Below are 19841 nucleotides of genomic sequence, written 5' to 3' on the forward strand. Positions count from 1 at the left end.
TGAGGGTTAATTCGTTCTAAAATGACACTGCAACTTTCCTCAGTAGAACTCTGAGGCTGGGTTCACATATGCTGCACTGAAAGCATGGGGTTAGGTGCGTCCCTGTTCACCGACTCAGGTGCAAATCAAGTCCAAATTCGTGCCTGAATCCGCACCTGAATTGGAACCAAAGAGGCACAGGACCCTTTTCAATTGCGGACTCTGGCCGCCCCAGAGCTGTGTGAAACGAGTCCATTCAGAAATGGTCACACTCTTCTGTCATGCGAATTGGATGCGGGGATATCTGCAACCAATTTGTTTATGTCTGAATCCGACCTTAAAGTGCTCAGCTGATTATATTGAACACAGACCCTCCCATACAGGAATATAACTAAAATTAAAGTGACACAAATCTACATTCCTATTCTCCAAAAATAATGAATACACATCTACTAGTTTAAACATATTATTGAAACATATTAAAAAGTTCCATGCAGTAACATAGGTGCTCCAAATAACGTTCTTGAGGGGTCAAGTGCCAGAGATCCTCTACTATTAATACAAGCCTCTCACCTCCAAGGGTGCCCCTGAATGAACAGATGGGTCAAAAAACACCTGTCTCCTGTAAGGCAGCATGAAAGCTTCAGCGGAGATCCCAAATCCGGCCAAACGTATCCAATACAGAGACAAATAAATGTTGTTGACAGATGAAACACTCCAATGGCTCCCAAGCAGATATCATATAAGACAAAGATGGATGTTTAGTGTTTTAGTAATTTTATTGATTTATTGAGCAATTTCTTTTGGACTTATTCTAGGATTTGATATTTGACCCTGAGTGTTCAGCTGCTGTTCTTTCAAGGGATTGTTTTGCACTGATCAAATTTCTTTATACAGTATCTGACAAAAGTGAGTACACCCCTCATATTTTTGTAAAAATGTATTTATATATTTTCATGTGACATGTGTACAGCTTGTATAACAGTGTAAATTTGTTGTCCCCTCAAAATAACTCAACACCCAATAATTAGTGTCTATAACGCTGGCAACAAAAGTGGGTACACCCCTAAGTGAATATGTCCAAATAGGGCCCAAAGTGTCAATATTTTGTGTGACCACCAATATTTTCCAGCACTGCCTTAACCCACTTGGGCATGGAGTTCACCAGAGCTTCACAGGTTGCCATTGGAGTCCTCTGCCAGTCCTCCATGATGACATGATCCAACTATCGTTTGAGGATGCCCCACAGATGATCAATGGGGTTTAGGTCTGGAGACATGCTTGGCCAGTCCATCACCTTTACCCTCGGTTTCTTTAGCAAGGCAGTGGTTGTCTTGGAGGTGTGTTTGGGGTTGTTTTCATGTTGGAATACTGCCCTGCGGCCCGGTCTCCGAAGGGAGAGGATCATGCTCTGCTTCAGTATGTCACAGTACATATTGGTATTTATGGTTCCCTCAATTAACTGTAGCTCACCAGTTCCGGCAGCACTTATGCAGCCCCAGACCATGACACTCCCACCACCATGCTTGACTGTAGGCAAGACACACTTGTCTTTTAACTCTTCACCTGGTTGCCACCACACGCACTTGACACCATCTGAACAAAATAGGTTTATCTTGGTCTCATCAGACTACAGGACATGGTTCCAGTAATCCATGTCTTTAGTCTGCTTGTCTTCAGTCTGGCTTTCTTGTGCATCATCTTTAGAAGAGGCTTCCTTCTGGGACGACAACCATGCAGACAAATTTGATGCAGTGTGCGGGGTATGGTCTGAGCACTGACAAGCTGACCCCCCACCCCTTAAACCTCTGCAGCAATACTGGCAGCACTCTGGATATGACACTGAGCATGTGCACTCAACTTCTTTGGTCGACCATGGCGAGGCCTGGTCTGAGTGGAACCTGTCCTGTTAAATGGCTTTATCGTAGCCGCCATGGACAGCATCACCAGCCCCTTTTCCCAATACATTGATTTATTCCTGCAACCATTAGCACAAAGCCTTCCCTCATACATCAGAGACGGAGCTTACCTACTCGACCTCCTCAGTCACTATTCCTGGGAACCCACTTACATGTGGGCTTCCCTGGATGTCAATTCCCTGTACACCTCCATCCCCCATCAAGTTGGACTCAGGGCCGTCTCACACTTCCTATCTGCAGACCCTACGATCCACCCCCAGCAAGCTCAATTCATCCTAGATGCCACTGAATTCTGCCTCACCCGGAACTTCTATCTCCAAGTCACTGGCACAGCGATGGGCGCCAATTTTGCACCCAGCTATGCCAACCTCACCATGGGTCTCTGGGAAGCCCAATACATCTGGCATAACAACCCCTTCACGCCCCACATCATATTCTATGGCCGATACATAGACGACATCATCGTCATCTGGGACGGTCCACTTTCCACCTTCACACAGTTTGTACAACATTGCAATCAAAATCCCTTCAATCTATCCTTCACCTCTGTATGTGATTCGGCTCAATTGGCATTTCTAGATCTCACCCTTTATCATGAAGAAGGCAACATCGTAGCCAAAAATTACACAAAACCCACCGCAGGAAACTCATTCCTACATTACCATAGTTGCCACCATCCCAGGTGGATCTCCAACATCCCAAAGAGTCAATTCTGCCGCTTGAAACGCAATTCCACAAAACAACAGGATTACCGCGAACAAAGTGCCTTCTTAACCCAAAAATTCGTAGATAAAGGATATCCCGCATCCCTGGTCCAACAAGCTCACTCAGATTATCTGTCAAAATATGACCCTAGTGCTCCCCAGGCCTCACCTCAACCAAAGAACTCATTGCCCCAACCACTCTGTTTTACCACACAATTCCATACCAAACACAGACAAATGGAAAAGATCTTACGAAAACACTGGTCCATCCTATCGGAGGACCCCCATCTAAAATCCTCCATCCCCCCTGTACCCAAAGTCTCCTACAGAAAATCCTCAAACATCAAAAATCTCATTGCCCCGAGCAAACTCAAATCTGACACTCCCCACCCCACCACCACCATCTGCCTCATCCCCCTCATAGGGATGTTCCAGTGCCGGAAACCTCTGTGCCTCACTTGCGCCCATGTCCAACACGGCCAGACTGAGTTCACCGTGAAAGGCAAAACATACCCCATCAAACAATTTTACAACTGCTCCACAGAATATGTAATCTATTGCCTAACCTGCCCATGTGGACTATTCTATGTAGGCCGTGCCATCAGGCCCCTCAGAAAACGTTTCGGCGAACATCGCAGGCTGGTCGAAAAAGGGAAGGACAAACACAGTGTCCCCAGACACTTTGCAGAGTCCCACAACAAATCTCCCTCTGGACTCAAGGTGTGGGTAATCGAATCAATTCTGAACACCTTGCCCAGGACAGAGCGTTTCAAGCGGTTGTGCCAGAGGGAAACCTTCTGGATCTACTCCCTTGAAACGCTCTCGCCTGGGGGCCTGAACAAAGAAATTGAAATCAATGTGCTGCTGTAGCCCATCTCCCTAAGAAATAACCCTTGTACTAACATGACCATTTTTTGCCCAGGTTCTTCCCTCCGCCTTCCAGAGATCTCTGTGAACCCTCCTACATATGCTTCCCTACACCAAGCCTACTCCAAAGTAAGTACCGTATATAAGTCACCCCATTCATACAGTTTCTTTGCCACCATCCCATTTTCAGCACGACTTTCTTTTGCATATACCCCGCACGGTAACCGCCCACGCACTGGCACAACGATTCCCATGGGTGTGCTTGTGCGTGTGTGGTTGGACTTTTAATTCTGTATCTGTATGCAAAATGCGCCACGTACATGCTTGTGAGTGTACGTTTCCATATACACATACATGCAAGCCTGTGGGCTGGCATCCCTAACTTCCGACCATGAACCAGGACCTGTCAACATGCGTGCATAGTTATGCATGCTAGCACGCACACACATTTTTCTTCCTTCTCCCCCATGTATGCCTCCATGCGTAGGTCCATATACTTCACTAATATCACTTGGATCCCATCCATCTTATCATGCTAAAAAACTCCTGACATTTCCTGACACCCTGTACATACCCATTCACATCATAACAATAGTCTTAATCACAGACACCTAGAAAAGTGCGCTCCCATCCCATGGGTCACTCTATACACGCACCCGAGTGCACCTTAAGAACATTTGGCCCCTTCATGCACATTATTCTCCTCTCCATACAGTTTCCTTCTGTATGGCTACACCTACATTGGCTTCAATACAATAACATCCAGTGTATTCAGTCAATTTCCTCCCCCCCTTCCCCCCTTCTCCCCCCCTTCCCCCTCCTCCCCCCTTCCCACACATCCAAACCTCTCCTCCTCCGCTCTCTAGCCTCCTCCCCCCCCTCGTTCTACAACATCCCATTGCTGGTTTGCTTTTTCCAATTCTGTCCCTCCCGAGCCACCATACTGCCTACCCCGGACTACTGGCATAAATACCACAACCAATATGGCCCCCGCACGGCCTGAAGAAGGAGCTGAGCTCCGCAACGCGTCGCCGTTTGATCCCCTGGTGTCTCCCGAAGTGACGTTTACACCCATCCGACCGTCGGTCCCACGCTGCATCAACATCAAAGAGGATCGGCACGTCCCCCGCCTCCCACATGAGGTCATCGGCTGCCCTCCCTCATCACAGCGCTCCCGCCTGACCGGACCTTCCACCGTGGATGTGACTACAGAGACCTTCCCCCATTGATTTTAAGATGCCTGCTTTTATCTACCTCTTGTGAGTAGCATTGCTATTTGTGTGTCATTAAAGTACTGCTGTGCTACACTCAGATCGGCGCTGGTCTCTCTCTTTCTCCCTCTTGGTATCTTACAGGGTTGCTTCACCCTCTACAAGCCTGCAGCCATCCCAGTGTACAGCCACCGGATCGCACTCCATTATCTGCCCTTAGTTGACACTGCTGCAGTTACCCACACTGTCCAATTGCGCCAACTTTTCTTCCCCATCAGCTCAGTTTCAGGGTCTTGGCAATCTTCTTATAGCCTAGCCTACATCTTTATGTAGAGCAACAATTCTTTTTTTCAGATCCTCAGAGAGTTCTTAGCCATGAGGTGCCATGTTGAACTTCCAGTGACCAGTATGAGAGAGTGAGAGCAATAACACAAAATTTAACACACCTACTCCCCATTCACACCTGAGACCTTGTAACACTAATGAGTCACATGACACTGGGGAGGGAAAATGGCTAATTAGGCCCAATTTGGACATTTTTTCCTTAGGGGTGTACTCATTTTTGTTGCCAGCTGTTTAGACATTAATGGCTGTGTGTAGAGTTATTTTGACGGTACAGCAACTTTACACTGTTATACAAGCTGTACACTCACTACTTTACATTGTAGCAAAGTGTAATTTCTTCAGTGTTGTCACATGAAAAGATATAATAAAATATTTACAAAAATGTGAGGGGTGCACTAACTTTTGTGAGATAAGGTACATCTACTACTTAACCAGTTCCCTACCGGTGCATTGTAAAATGGCACCAACAGGAACACTCTCTCCCTCCGAGCGGCGTCATATACAGCCCATTCTCGATGAGGGTAAAGAACAAATGAAAATGGCTCTTTCCCACATGTCCATTTACAGCTGGTTACATGCTTTGTCCTGGTTCTCGCTGCTCATACGTGCCCCCAGGGCTCTTTACCATGTGACCGGCTGTGTCCAATCACAGCCGGTCACAAACGCCAACAAACGGCTGTAGGGCAGTTACTGGGTTCTCCTCCTCAGTGTGGGAAGAGGAGACCTAGAATAAAAGGGTTGCAGAAGTACAATGATGTGCCTCGATGGCCCCCAAATAAAGAGTACCTGTCACCAGCCCATCAGAGTACCCAAGTACCTGTCACCAGTCCATCAGAGTGCTCGAGTACCTTTAACCAGCCCATCTGAGTTCCCGAGTACCTGTCACCAGCCCATCTGAGTACCCGAGTACCTGTCATCAGCTCTTTAGAGTACCCGAGTACCTGTCACCAGCCCATCAGAGTACTCGAGTACCTGTCTCAAGCTCATCAGTGTACCCAAGTATCTGTCAATAGCCCATCAGAGTACCTGAGTATCTGTCCCCAGCTCAGAGTACCCGAGTATCTATCCCTAGCCCATCAGAGTACCCGAGTACCTAGCTGCAGCCCATCAGAATACCCGAGTACCTGTCTCCAGCTCAGAGTACCCGAGTACATATCTGCAGCCCATCAGAATACCCGAGTACCTGTCTCCAGTCCAGAGTACCCGAGTGCCTATCTGCAGCCCATCAGAGTACCCGAATATTTGTCTCCAGCCCATTAGAGTACCCGAGTGCCTATCTACTGCTCATCAGAGTACCCGAGTACCTGTCTCCAGCCCATCAGAATATCCGAGTACCTATCTGTAGCCCATCAAATACCTGAGTACCTATCTGCAGCTCATAGGACACCTGAGTACCTATCTGCAGCCCATGCCTCATAGAATATACGCTGGGGTGTTTGCTTTCCAAAATGTGGTAATTTTGTGGGTAATTCCACTGTCCTGGTGCTCAAGGATCTTCAAAAGTGTGATTGGTCGTCATAAAATTAGATGTGTAATTTATACTCCTAGAACGCCTGGAGGTGTTACTTGAATGTTGGACCTCTGTATATGGCCAGGCTATGTAAAAGTCTCACATATGTGGTATCACCATACTCAGAGGAGTAGCAGAATGTATTTTGGGGAGGTAATTTTTGCTATGTACATGCTATGTGCTAGAAATATCTTATAAATTGACAACTTTGTGTAAAAAAAATATGTTTTCATTTTTTTCCCACATTTTTCAAAAACTTATGAAAAAAAATGACATGTTCAAAAGACTCATTATGCCTCATAGATTATATGTTGAGGTGTTTTCTTTCCAAAATGGGGTCATTTTGTGGGCGTTTCCATTGTCCTGGTGCTCCAGGGCCTTCAAAAACGTGATAGGTCATCAAGGAATTAGATATGTCATTTATTCTCCTAGAATGCCTGACAGTGCTCCCTGCATGTTGGAGCTCTGTATGTGGCCAGGCTATAAAAAAAAGTCTCATACATGTTGTAGCGGAGTAGCAGTATGATCCACGATATCTCCACTGGTAGTCATGCAGAGCATACAATAATCCTGGTAGCGTATAATATCCCCAACCCTCCAAGAACCAGACGGCACATGGCTTGAAGGTCAACACTAGACTGCCTTGTTTATTGAAAAAACACAGGGATTACACTCAGCCAAAACCCCTCCCTCTTCGAGACATTCCACACACAAAACTGAACATCCCATAATACCTTACTCTGCCAGACAAACAATAGGACAATATCCAGTGGCTGTGTTTGCCACACGGGGTCTCCACAGAGGGACAGCAGGGGTTTCCAATACACATTCATGAGCCAGCAGCTAACACAATACAAAATCCTACAGGTACTGCTCGGGTTACGTTTACACATACAATGCACACATAATACAGTTGTACAATCATTCCTGACAGAATACTCTGTAAGTGGCGATGTTTGCCACACATGTGGTATCGCCATACTCAGGAGGAGTAGCAGAATGTATTTTGCGGTGTAATTGCAAGTATGCATATGCTGTGTGTGAGAAATAACTTGTTATTGTGATCATTTTGTTTAAAAAAAAATAATAATTTCTTCATTTTCCATATACCTTGGACTGTCTACTTTCCAAAAAGGGGTCATTTGGGGGGTATTTGTACTGTCCTGACATTTCAGGACCTCAAAAAATAAGATTTGACCGTCAGTACATCAGGTGTGATCAATTTTTAATGATTTGCACCATAACTTGTAGACTCTATAACTTTCACACAGAGTAAATAATGTCCACTAATTTGGGTTATTTTTACCACATAAATTTTGGCCCAAATTTATGAACAAAAATTACTTATTTGCACAATTTTAAAATAGAAACTAAAAAAAGTTTTTTTTTTTTTTTTTACATTTTTCGCTCTTTTTTTCACTTATATCACAAAAAAATACATCTCTATTTGTGTGGAAAAAAAAGACAAAAATGTTGTTTGGGTACAGTGTTGCATGACTGAATAATTGTCATTCAAAGTGTGGGAGCACTGAAAGCTGAAAATTGGTCCGAGCAGGAAAGGGGTGAAAGTGCCCTGTATTGAAATGGTTTAAGTATAACTAAAGGCAAAACTTTTTTTATACATTTTGGATAGAGTGGAGTGGGATCAGATTGCTTGTCAGTTTTTATTGATGTCTGTGCCACCCTAAGGGAGATTCACCCTCTCTTTTTGTCCTGTTTACAATTAGCATTGAAAGCGAAAGTAAAAAGAAAATCCCAACTTTTGGAAGATTTTACATCTATTACTTTTCTGGGGACAACCCAAAAGTTGGGATTTTCTTTTTACTTTCGCTTTCAATGCTAATTGTAAAAATGAAAAAAAAAAAAATTCTGCCTATAGTACTACTTTAATGGTATGTTTTTCTGCCTCCGTGTCCTCCGTGCGCTCCCGAACCTCTACTTTTCCTTCCCACTTCCATTTGTTTGGCATGAGTACTTGCAGTCATGTGCACTGCTCTGTGCACACTAGACACCCCACAGTCCCTAGTCCATCCCAGGTGCAAGAAAGAGAGGGTAGCTACCTTTCTACATACAGTGGAACCATGGAGAACAAACGTAACCACCCTCTAATAGGAAGTTGGATCACAGCAGCAAAAAAAATAGGAATTTGGAGAAGGCAAAGAGCAAGGTAGAAGTACTTTTTTGAGTTAAGAATACATATTTCATTATACTTTTTTTTCTACCAGATTTTTGTATCACGTTATGTTTTGTTTTTTGATAGTTCCTGGTTTTGAACAGTACTGGAATTCAGCCAGACTGTATGGCGCCTCTCTCTTGTAGGGGATTCCTGATCCATGTTCTTTCCCAACCTCTATTGTGCTTGCGTCATTGATTAGTTTCTGACAATGTGCAAACAAATTGTTCTAACTTGAAATACACTGTCCCTATGCAAAAAAATATTTACATCATTAGATTGCTTCTTTTCCGCTATCATAAAGTATATTTAAACCCCAAAACAAAAACTGAAGTGGTTGCAACCCTAAAAAAAGAGATACTGTTCCCTCATAGCAGGTTAAACAGCACACGCTTGTGCTGTGTAACCTGTCCCTTTGTAAGCTGTAAAAAACCTGGTTGATCCTGCCACTTTCTGTGTCCCCCTCTGTCTGCTGACCATGGTAATCATGGCTGCCGAGCCCTGATTAACGTGGTCAGTTTACTTGCCTCCGTCATCCGCTGATCTCACTTCCCCTCTCCCCCTCCCTCCTTGCCTGTCCGCTCCTGTGTCTGTGTGAGCCGTCTCCGCCCCCCCCCCCCTCCGACTCCTGCCGCTATTAGTAGTAAAGAAAACTTTAAATAATGTCACTGCCAGCCTCTCTCTTTTATGAAGCCATAACACGCAGTTTAAGTGTTTTTTTTTTAAACAATCCCGCTTTAATACCTTTTTATAGATATCTTCAGTCCAATCACATGACTCCCGGTTGCTCTCTTCCCCATCTAGGTTCTACAGCGGGAGGGGTTAAGCAGCAAGCACGGCAGTCACGTGACCTCCCGTGACGTCAAAGGGAGATCTGGGCCCCTCCCGCTGTAGCCCGTTGATTGGAGTTGGAGAGCCGCTGGGAGTCACGTGACTGGACTGAAGATTTCTGAAAAAAATAGGTATTTAGAGGCAACGCTTTAGAAAAACACCTACATGGTGTGTTATGGCTGCATAAAAGGTAGAGGCTGGCAGTGAATTTATTTTTTAAGGTTACAAGCACTTTAAGCTTTTATTTTACCTGTTTATTCAGGACATTTGTTTTACGTTTTTTCTTTTATTTTAACCTGGCAGCCCTGTCATTGACTCACTTCCTGTCCTAGGGTGACAACTGTACTAAGCAATATTGTTATCCTAGGACAGGAGTGTGTTAGGACTATATAACAACTCCCTCTCTTCTCTATAACATTGGGAGCTGTTTTCAGGACTGCTGCAAAGATTTTTGTCTACACAGGCGCAGACTTGTATAAAGTACTCGAAATTTCTACTTGAGTAAAAGTACAAGTGCTCGATCAAAAAATTACTTGAGTAGAAGTGGAAGTGCTCGCAGAAAAAGTTACTTAAGTAGAAGTACTAAAGTATTCAACATTTTTTTTACTTAAGTATTGCAAGTAGTTTTTTCAAAAAATTTGCTACTTAAGTACTAAAAGTAAAAAGTACCAGTAGTTTTGAAAAAAAAATTCTACTCAAGTACTGAAAGTAGAAGTACAAGTACTGTGTTATGTAGTTATTAAAGAAAGAAGTCAAAAGTATGAACATCATATTGTTTTTATTATTTCAAATGATTTATTCAAATGATTAACCTGTGTTTGTTAGTAGTTTCTTGATGCACTTTAAGTGCTGTAGCACCATTTATTTGTTTGTTTCATATTTTCTTTTTATTGGAAAGATTTGGTATAGCAGCTTTTATTATACACAGCCTTTATTTTCGTATGCGCTGATTTACAAATGACATTATACACATTTTTTTGAGCTTTATGCAACCTGCCATCTACTGTTCTGGCAGTGGTAATTTTTTTAAAAGTAACGAGTAACTATGCAGCACAAAAAAAAAAATACTTGAGTAGAAGTATCGAAATCATCGAAAAAATGTAGTGAAGTAAAAGTAGAAGTAGGAGAAAAAAATTCTACTCTAGGAAAGTACAGATACCGCATTTCGGTACTTAAGTACAGTACTTAAGTAGTTCTACTTCGTTACTATACATCTCTGCACAGGCGTATCTGCATTTTGCCACCCCTCCCTACTGTCCCACCAACCCCCCCACGTTTGAGCTGTGCTGAACTGTAGGCAAAGTGTATTGAAGGGGCAGGGTTTTGCATTCCCCCACTTCCCTTCACTGGCTACAGGCAGCTGGCAGGTGAGACAAACTAAGGCCCGGTTCACACCAAGCCTGTATATGAATTGCACAGCAGCATGCTGTGCGTTCCTATGCGATTCATATGTGGTTATGTGTGGTGCAATTTCAGCCAATTCATTTTGAATGGGCTAAAATCACATTCCACCACACCAAAAGTAGTGCATGCACTACTTTTTAAAATGCACTGCAGCCAGATCGCTTCGTACAAAAGTACAATGTGATCAGTGCAGGCAGGTGAGGGCATGTCATTAACTTTGTATTGACACCCGCTGCAGATCGCAAATGAGGTGCGTTTTTCATGCTGGGTAAATTGCACAGGAACGCACAACAAGAGGGCACTAGAAAGAGAGAGGGGGGAGATAATGAGGGAGAGAACAAAAGAGAGAGAGAGAGAATGAGAAAGAGGAAGAGAGAGAATGAGATAGAAAATGAGAAAAAGGAAGGGAGAGAATAAGAAACTTAGAGAGGGAGAAGAGAATGAGGGAGAGAGAGAATGAGGGAGAGAATGAGAGAGAGAGAAAATGAGAAAGAGGAAGAGAGAGAATGAGGGAGAGAATGAGAAACTGAGAGAGGGAGGAAGAGAATGAGGGAGAGAACAAGAGAGAGAGAGAGAGAGAATGAGAAACAGAGAAAATAAGGGAGAGAGAGAGACATAGCGAGTGAGAAAATGTTGGGGGGAGAAGGAACAAGAGAGGAAGAGAGAGAACCGGGGAGAGACTGAGAGAGAGAGAGAGAATGAGAAAGAGAGAGAACAAGGGAGAGAACAAGAGAGAGAGAGAGAGAATGAGAAAGAGGAAGAGAGAGAATGAGATAGAAAATGAGAAAAAGGAAGAGAGAGAATGAGGGAGAGAATGAGAAACTTAGAGAGGGAGAAGAGAATGAGGGAGAGAGAGAATGAGGGAGAGAATGAGAGAGAGAGAAAATGAGAAAGAGGAAGAGAGAGAATGAGGGAGAGAATGAGAAACTGAGAGAGGGAGGAAGAGAATGAGGGAGAGAACAAGAGAGAGAGAGAGAGAGAATGAGAAACAGAGAAAATAAGGGAGAGAGAGAGACATAGCGAGTGAGAAAATGTTGGGGGGAGAAGGAACAAGAGAGGAAGAGAGAGAACCGGGGAGAGACTGAGAGAGAGAGAGAATGAGAAAGAGAGAGAACAGGGGAGAGAACAAGAGAGTGAGAGAATGAGAAAGAGATAGAAGGAGAAGGAGAGAGAAAATGAGAGAGAGAGAGAGAATGAGAAATAGAGAGAGAGAGAGAGTGAGTGAGATAGAGAGAGGGAGAGAGAAAGGGAGAGAACGAGAGAGTGAAAAGGAGAGGGAGAACACGGGAGAGAACAATAGAGAAAGAGAGAGAATGAGAAAGTAAGAGAGAGAGAATAAGAGAGAGAACAAGAGAGAGAGAAAGAGAGAGGGAACAAGGTAGAGAATGAGAAAGAGAGGGAGAGAGACAGAGTAAGAGAGAAAACAAGGGAGGGAGAGAGATCAAGAGAGGAAGAGAGAGAGAGAATGAGAAAGAGAGAGTGTAAGAGGGAGAGAGAGAAAGAGAGGGAGATAGAGAACAATAAATGGGGAGAGGAAGAGAGAGCATGAAATAGAGAGAGGGAGAATGAGGGAGGGAGAGAGAGAGAGGGAGGTATACAATCAGATAGAGAGAGTGAGGGGGAGAGAGAGAGGGAGAGAATGAGATAGAGAGAGGGAGGGAGAGAGAGGGGAGAGAGAGTATGAGATAGAGAGAGGGAGGGAGAGAGAGAGGGAGGGAGGGAGGGAGAGAGAGAGAGGAGAGAGAGTATGAGATAGAGAGAGGGAGGGAGAGAGAGGGGAGAGAGAGTATGAGATAGAGAGAGTGAGGGAGAGAGAGAGGGAGGGAGGGAGAGAGAGAGAGGAGAGAGAGTATGAGATAGAGAGAGGGAGGGAGAGAGAGCGAGGGAGGGAGAGAGAGAGAGAGAGAGAGAGAGAGAGAGAGGGGGGGGGAGAGAGGGAGAATGAGGAAGGGAGAGGGAGAGGGAGAGAGAGAATGAGATAGAGAGAGGGAGAATGAGGGAGGGAGAGAGAGAATGAGATATAGAGAGGGAGAATGAGGGAGGGAGAGAGAGAATGAGATAGGGAGAGAAGGAGGGAGAAAGCAACAGCGAGAGAGAGAGGGAGGGGAGTGTGAGAAGGAGGAAGAGAGGGGTAAGGAAAAGAAGGGAGAGGAGGGGGTGAAGAGAAGAGGAGGAGGAAATGGGGGAGGGATATAGAGATAAAGGGGAAAAGAAGGGGTGGAGAAAGAAGGGGCAGAGCAAAAAGGGGTGGGGCAGAGAGGGTGGCTGTTCTGGGTGCAGAAGGCTCAGTCACCAATTATGCTTTCCCCATTCAGGCCGGTCTCCCCCAGGGCTGTGGCAACTAGCAGTTGTTTCAAAACTGCAACCCAGCTGCCCACAGAAGACCTCTCACATCACAGTGCATTGGATTTAGATGACTTAAGTGTGGGCGGGGTTGGGCGGACACAAATGGTAGGCAGAGTACCAGATTGGACAAGCAGCAGAGTAAGGGAGGGACTAGGAGGATAGTGCAGACAGGATAACAGGATGGGAGATGGAGAAGATACAGCCTGACTCCCGTGCAAGCTGCTTTCCCAGCTCTCACTTTGTCACTACAACAAGCTGCCAGTGGCTGTGGAGGGCTGGAGGTCATACCTCCCAACTGAGATGGGAATGAGGGACACCTATTAGCAAAAGTATGTAGGCATAGGACATACCTTCTGCCACGCCCCTTGAAAATAGAATTATACAAACAAAATAATTAACATAATTTTAAAATCTCTTTTTTATTTTTAATTAAAATAACAAACATGTTATACTTACCTCCTCTGTGCAGTTTGTTTTGCACAGAGTGACCTGGCTCCTCCTCTTCTCAGGTCACTCTTGGCTGCTCCTGGCCTCCCTCATGTTGAGTGCCCCCCCACAGAAAGCAGCTTCCTGTGGGGGCACCTAAGATTAGCTGCAGCTCCATGTATCCATTCAGACACAGAGCCGTGGTTTGGCTCCACCCCCTCTCTCCTCATTGGCTAACTGAGTTTGATTAACAGCAGCGTAAGCCACTAGCACCGCCTCTGGGTCTCAGCCAATCAGGAAGAAGAGTCCCGGATGGCCGAGGCATTCATGGACATTGCTGGATTGAGAGGGGGCTCAGGTAAGTATTAGGGGGGCTGAGTGGGTTGCTGCACACAGAATGCTTTTTATCTTAACCACTTAAGCCCTGGAAGATTTTACCCCCTTCCTGACCAGGGGGTATTTTGCGATCCGGCACTGCGTGACTTTAACGGACAATTGCGCGGTCGTGCGACGCTGTACCCAAACGAATTTGACGTCCTTTTTTTCCCACAAACAGAGCTTTCTTTTGGTAGTATTTGATCACCTGTGCAATTTTTTGATCATGCGCTATAAACAAAAAAAGAGCGTCAATTTTGCAAAAATAACAATATTTTTCACATTTTTTTATATGAAATTCCCCCCCAAAAAAATGTAAAAATCAAAATTTTTTAACATTTTCGGCCAATTTGTTTTATGCTACATATGTTTGGTAAAAAAAATCGCAAAAAGCGTATTTTGATTGGTTTGCGCAAAAGTTATCGCGTTCACTAACAAAGGGAAAGATTTTTGTCATTTTTGTTGTTTTTTTTTTAACGCGTAATGGCGGCGATCTGCAATTTTTTTTGCGGTACTGCGACATTGCGGCGGACAGATCGGACCCTTGACTGACATTTTTGACACTTTTGGGGTTACCAGTGACATTACTACAGTAATCAGTGCTATACATATGCACTGTTACTGCAAAATTACACTGGTAGTGAAGGGGTTAACTTTATTTGAGAGGGAGGGGCTGTGTGTGTGTCCCTAGGGGCGTGATTCGAACTGTGATTGGCTGTCTGTTGAGCTGTAGAAACAGTGATCAACGGTTCTACATAGTAGAACCGTGTGATCACAGTTTCTACACAGGGGAGAAAGACAGGCGGCTTGTTTACACAAGCTGCCTGACTTTCTCCCTCTGCAGCGGCGATCGCAGAGTGCCGCCGGTCACCCGCGCGGGGGGGTTCTTTACCATGCGGGAGCGCGCCTCTGGCAGTTCGCTCACTCCCTAGACCCTCACAGGCTAGCGACTTTGCCTGTGAGGGGCTGACTGCCGACGTAGATAGTCGTGCGGCAGTCGGCAAGTGGTTAATGTATAAAATGCATTTAGATAAAAAAAAAAACCTTCTGCCTTTATAACCACTTTAAACCCACAAGTGATTTTGTTTTACCACTACTCGTCCTTAATATTGGCTTTTGAAATTACAGATGCAGCAATTTAGAAATTGGATGAAAGGTTTAGCACTGGGAAACACTTTTTGAAAGATAAATAGTATATTTTATTTACAACTATATAGATCAGACCAAAACCAGGGACAAATGAAGAGGAAAGAGGGACAGAAGGCCTTTGTTCCAAATCAGGGACAGTCCCTCAAAATCAGGGACAGTTGGGAGCTATGCTAGAGGTAGAGGGGTACAGGCACTCTTCACACTGTCCAAGTTGGTCATGGTGTCTGGGGGAGAAGACGCTCGTCCAGGAGCTGCACACACACAGACTCTTGCTTCTCTGGCTCTTGTTTATCCTCATCCCCCGGCTTCTCCTCTGACTTGTCACTCTGCATTCCAATAGAGCTCCAATCTGCTCGGTGTGGCGGGGTGTGTGTGATAGCAGCGAGGGGTGGTGGGTGTGTCAGCAAGGTGGCAGGGCCAGGAAGTGTCTGGGGATCCACATTTTACCACCCCCCCCCATATCCTGGTGCCCTAAGGTGGCTGCCTATACCTCCTTATGGTGGTTCCGGGCCCTAGGAGCTTTGCAGTCCAGGGAGACATCTGGGAAAAATGCTAACTGATAACAGTCTAGATTTCTGGCTGGATGAACAGCTATATTTGTTACTTATTGAACAGATATAATTAACTACTTTATCAGTATAGTTTAGGGCTCATTTACACCACAATCTCTGCATTCACTGTGAATTTCTGCATGTGCAGTTGCGTGCTTTTGCAGTGCATTTTCAGTGTGTTTGCAGTACATTTTTTGGATAAATGTTTTCATTTATTTCAATTTATTTTCCTTAATAGGTTGCATTTGCTGTGGGTTTTATGCAGTGCATGATTGGGGTATAACCAATGCCCACTCTCGATCTTACGTGTACCCACACCCCTTCTCTTAATTCTAAACAAAACACTACTGACAACCGACTTGGAGAAAATTGTGGCCTTGTAGGCCATTTTATTAACAAAACCAAAATACCAAAATAAACATTTTAAACATGAACCATAAATACTCCAGTATCATATCAAGAAAAGGGGTTGTTGGTCTTGGGAGGCACCAAAAATTCCAATTCAAAAACGGTATCAGTATCCAAAAATCCAACGGTCCCCAGCCGCAAAACACCAGCACGGGAACAAACACACTTCACCCCTGATACCACTTCTTTACCACTTCCCGGTTAATCCCCTACTAACCGGGATCCACTAGAGGGCTCCATACCTTGGATGGGTCACCCTATGCACTGACCAAAATCTGTTAACGCCTCCAAAGACCCCCAACCGCCAGCACAAAAACACTTCACAACCCACATGCCCACTTGCATCTTCCAGCTCCATGGTCCACCTCGAAGCTCAAGGGCGGGAGGGCGGGGATTCTTCTTCCTTCCAACGATCCCACGAGGCACTGCTGCAGATTCCAAGCCCCCCCCAGTGATACCAGGCCATTGCCCCACCCCACCTTTTGCTAGCCAATGGCCACCCTTGACCACCGGCCACAGCCCCACCATTAACCCCTCCATTGCCGTGTCCCCTGTTCACCCCCTCATGAGGCCCTACGCCTATTTTTTTTTTTTTGCTCCGGGCCTGTCTTTCTAGTGCAGAAAAATGCAGCATGCTGTATTTTTGTAACGCACATTAAAGCCCTACAGTGGTGTAAACTGGGAGCATTGGAATGCATTCATTTTTCTTGCATATGCGTTTGTACTTGCTCTGTCCAAAATGAAAAAAAAGTATTGCCTTTAGTTCTGCTTTAAGATTAAGGGCCGGTTTACACCGCAATTTCTGCATTCCAAAGGTGTTTCTGCATACGTGGTGTACTTGCTATGTCCAAAGTAAAAAAAATAAAAAATGTTTTCCTTTAGTTATTCTTTAAGATTAAAGGAGAAGTACAGCCAAAGCTTGATAGGCTGTACTTCTCCTGTGGATCGCAGGAGTGCAGTCTGTTCTGCACTCCTGTGACCCATTTTCTGCAGGTCCAGGCTCAGCAAGATTGCAAACATATGGTCAGGATCTGTCCTCATGCCTGGACCGCCACCCAGCTCAGCCTCTCAACGACCCGCTAAGAGTCTAAGCCAGCATCCCTTGCCCCCCTCAACAGCCCAGCGCTCCAGTGAGTCACCAAATCTCTGCTCAGGGAGCTCTGAGAACCGAGCGATCGGCAGTGTTTGCTCGCTCACTTCTCAGTCTTAGAGCCAGTAGAGGACAGATGCAGCATCAGAGCGATGCTGCATCCACCTATGTAAGTATTATTCAAAAAAAATAAAAAATCTTCCCATACTTCTCTTTTAAGGGCCGGTTCACACCACAATTTCTGCAATCTAGATGCGTTTCTGCATGTGCATTTACACACATTTTCTTGGCGGTGCCTTTTTCCCCCTCTTTTTTCCTCATCTCAGTTCAGGACATGTACTTTCTGGTGCGTTTCTTTGCATGCGTTTTTAGTGTATTCAAGTGCATTTTCCATGCGTTTTCCATGTTCCAGCTGCATTACAGTAAAGCTGCAGCGTGTTCTACTTTTGTTCACTGCGCTGGTGGGAACTAGGGCCATTGGAATACATGGATAATAATGTGCATGCGATTTTAAAGAGGTTGTAAAATCAAAATGTTTTCTATCTTAATGCGTTCTATGCATTAAGATAAAAAGCCTTCTGTGTTCAGCAGCCCCCCTCAGCCCCCCTAATACCTACCTGGGGTCCTTCTAGATCCAGCAATGTTGCAGGAGAGACTCTGCTGTCAGGGACTCCCCTACTCGTTGGCTGAGACAGCAGTGCGGCGCCATTGGCTCCAGCTGCTGTCAATCAAAGTCAGTGAGCAAACGAGGAGAGGAAGGGGCAAACACAGGGAGCTGCGGCTCGGGTGCCCCCATAGTATGCTTTTAGCTGTGGGGGCACTCAACAGGAGGGAGGGGCCAGGAGCACGAGAAGAGGAGGATCTGGGCTGCTCTGTGCAAATCCACTGTACAGAGCAGGTAAGTGTAACATGTTTAAAAAAAACAAGACTTTAGTATCACTTTATTGCAGATTAAAAACGTAACGCACTGTATCAGGTGTGAACCAGCCTTTAGGACAAATCTAAATAATACATTTTATTTGCATTTGCACTACGTAGTTGACAGTAGTTCTAAAAGAGATTGAACAATTATGTTATACAGTGAATGGTCATGTTTGGTTTACCAAACACTGGGGGGATTTACTAAAACTGGAGCACTCAGAATCTGGTGCAGCTGTGCATGGTAGCCAATCATCTTCTAACTTCGGATTGTTCAATTAAAGGGTAACTCTACTTTGGTGGGGGAAAAAAATCAGAAAATAAAGAAAAAAACAATATAGCGTATACAATTGCGACACAAATCATATTGTAATTGAATGTTATTAAAAATTGCCTTTCCTTTTCAATCTGCAGCTGTTGTCATTTTCTGAAAATGCAATACAATATGGCTACCTGGAGCTGTTCTGTGCACAGAATGTGTACTGACCACACCCCAGAAACATAATTTCCTGCTTGTGTGATTGGCTCCCCAATTTTCCCAGAAGTCTGCCTAAGATACAAATCAAATTTTCTGGCATCCCCTACAACAAAAATGTCATTTTTGGTGAGATACGTCCAATAGGAACATGCCTAAAGGGATGCAGCTTCCCTCATTAGAGCCCTGCAGCTGCCACAGCTGATAGATAATTATGAAACCACTCCCATTTGACCCACTCAGCACAGAGGAGCAAACAATGATTTATTCAGAATAACAAAGAGTAGGAATCTGCAACAAAGTTTGTTAAAATCCTTGCAATGTACAGAGATCACCCAGAGGGGAATGTTTTTTTCTTAACCACTTGCCGACCGCCGCCCGACTATATACGGCGGCGGTCAGCCCCTCCCAGGCAAAGTGACATACCGGTACGTCACTAGCCTGGGAGCCAATAGGGGGCGAGCACGTGCCGCCGGAGGCGCGCTCCCGCCCCCGCACGTTCCCTAAGCAGCCCACGCATGTGACCGCCGGTCACTCGCGATCGTCGGGTGGAGAGGGAGAAAGGCAGGCGGCTAATGTAAACAAAGCTGCCTGTCATTCTTCCCTGTGTAACAGCACAGATCATACGGTCCTGCTATGTAGGACCGTTGATCTCTGCTGTTACACACAGCCACATCCAATCACAGTTAGAAACACGCCCCTAGGGACACACTTAACCCCTCCCTCTCCAATAAAGTTAACCCCTTCCCTCCCAGTGTCATTTTTACAGTAACAGTGCATATGTATAGCACTGATTACTGTAGTAATGTCACTGGTAGCCCCAAAAGTGTCAAAAATGTCAGTCAAGGGTCCGATCTGTCCGCCGCAATGTCGCAGTCCCGCAAAAAAAATCGCAGATCGCCGCCATTATTCGTTAAAAAAAACAATAAAAATGACAAAAATCTTTCCCTTAGTTAGTAAACGCAATAACTTTTGCGCAAACCAATCAAAATACGCTTTTTGCGATTTTTTTTTTTACCAAACATATGTAGCAGAAAACAAATTGGCCTAAAATGTTAAAAAATTTGGATTTTTACATTTTTTTTGGGGGGGGGGGGGGGATTTCATATAAAAAAATGTGAAAAATATTGTTATTTTTGCAAAATTGACGCTCTTTTTTT

The sequence above is a fragment of the Pelophylax lessonae genome (assembly GCF_965119305.1).
Source record: "Pelophylax lessonae genome assembly, chromosome: 1".
Lineage (NCBI taxonomy): Eukaryota > Metazoa > Chordata > Amphibia > Anura > Ranidae > Pelophylax > Pelophylax lessonae.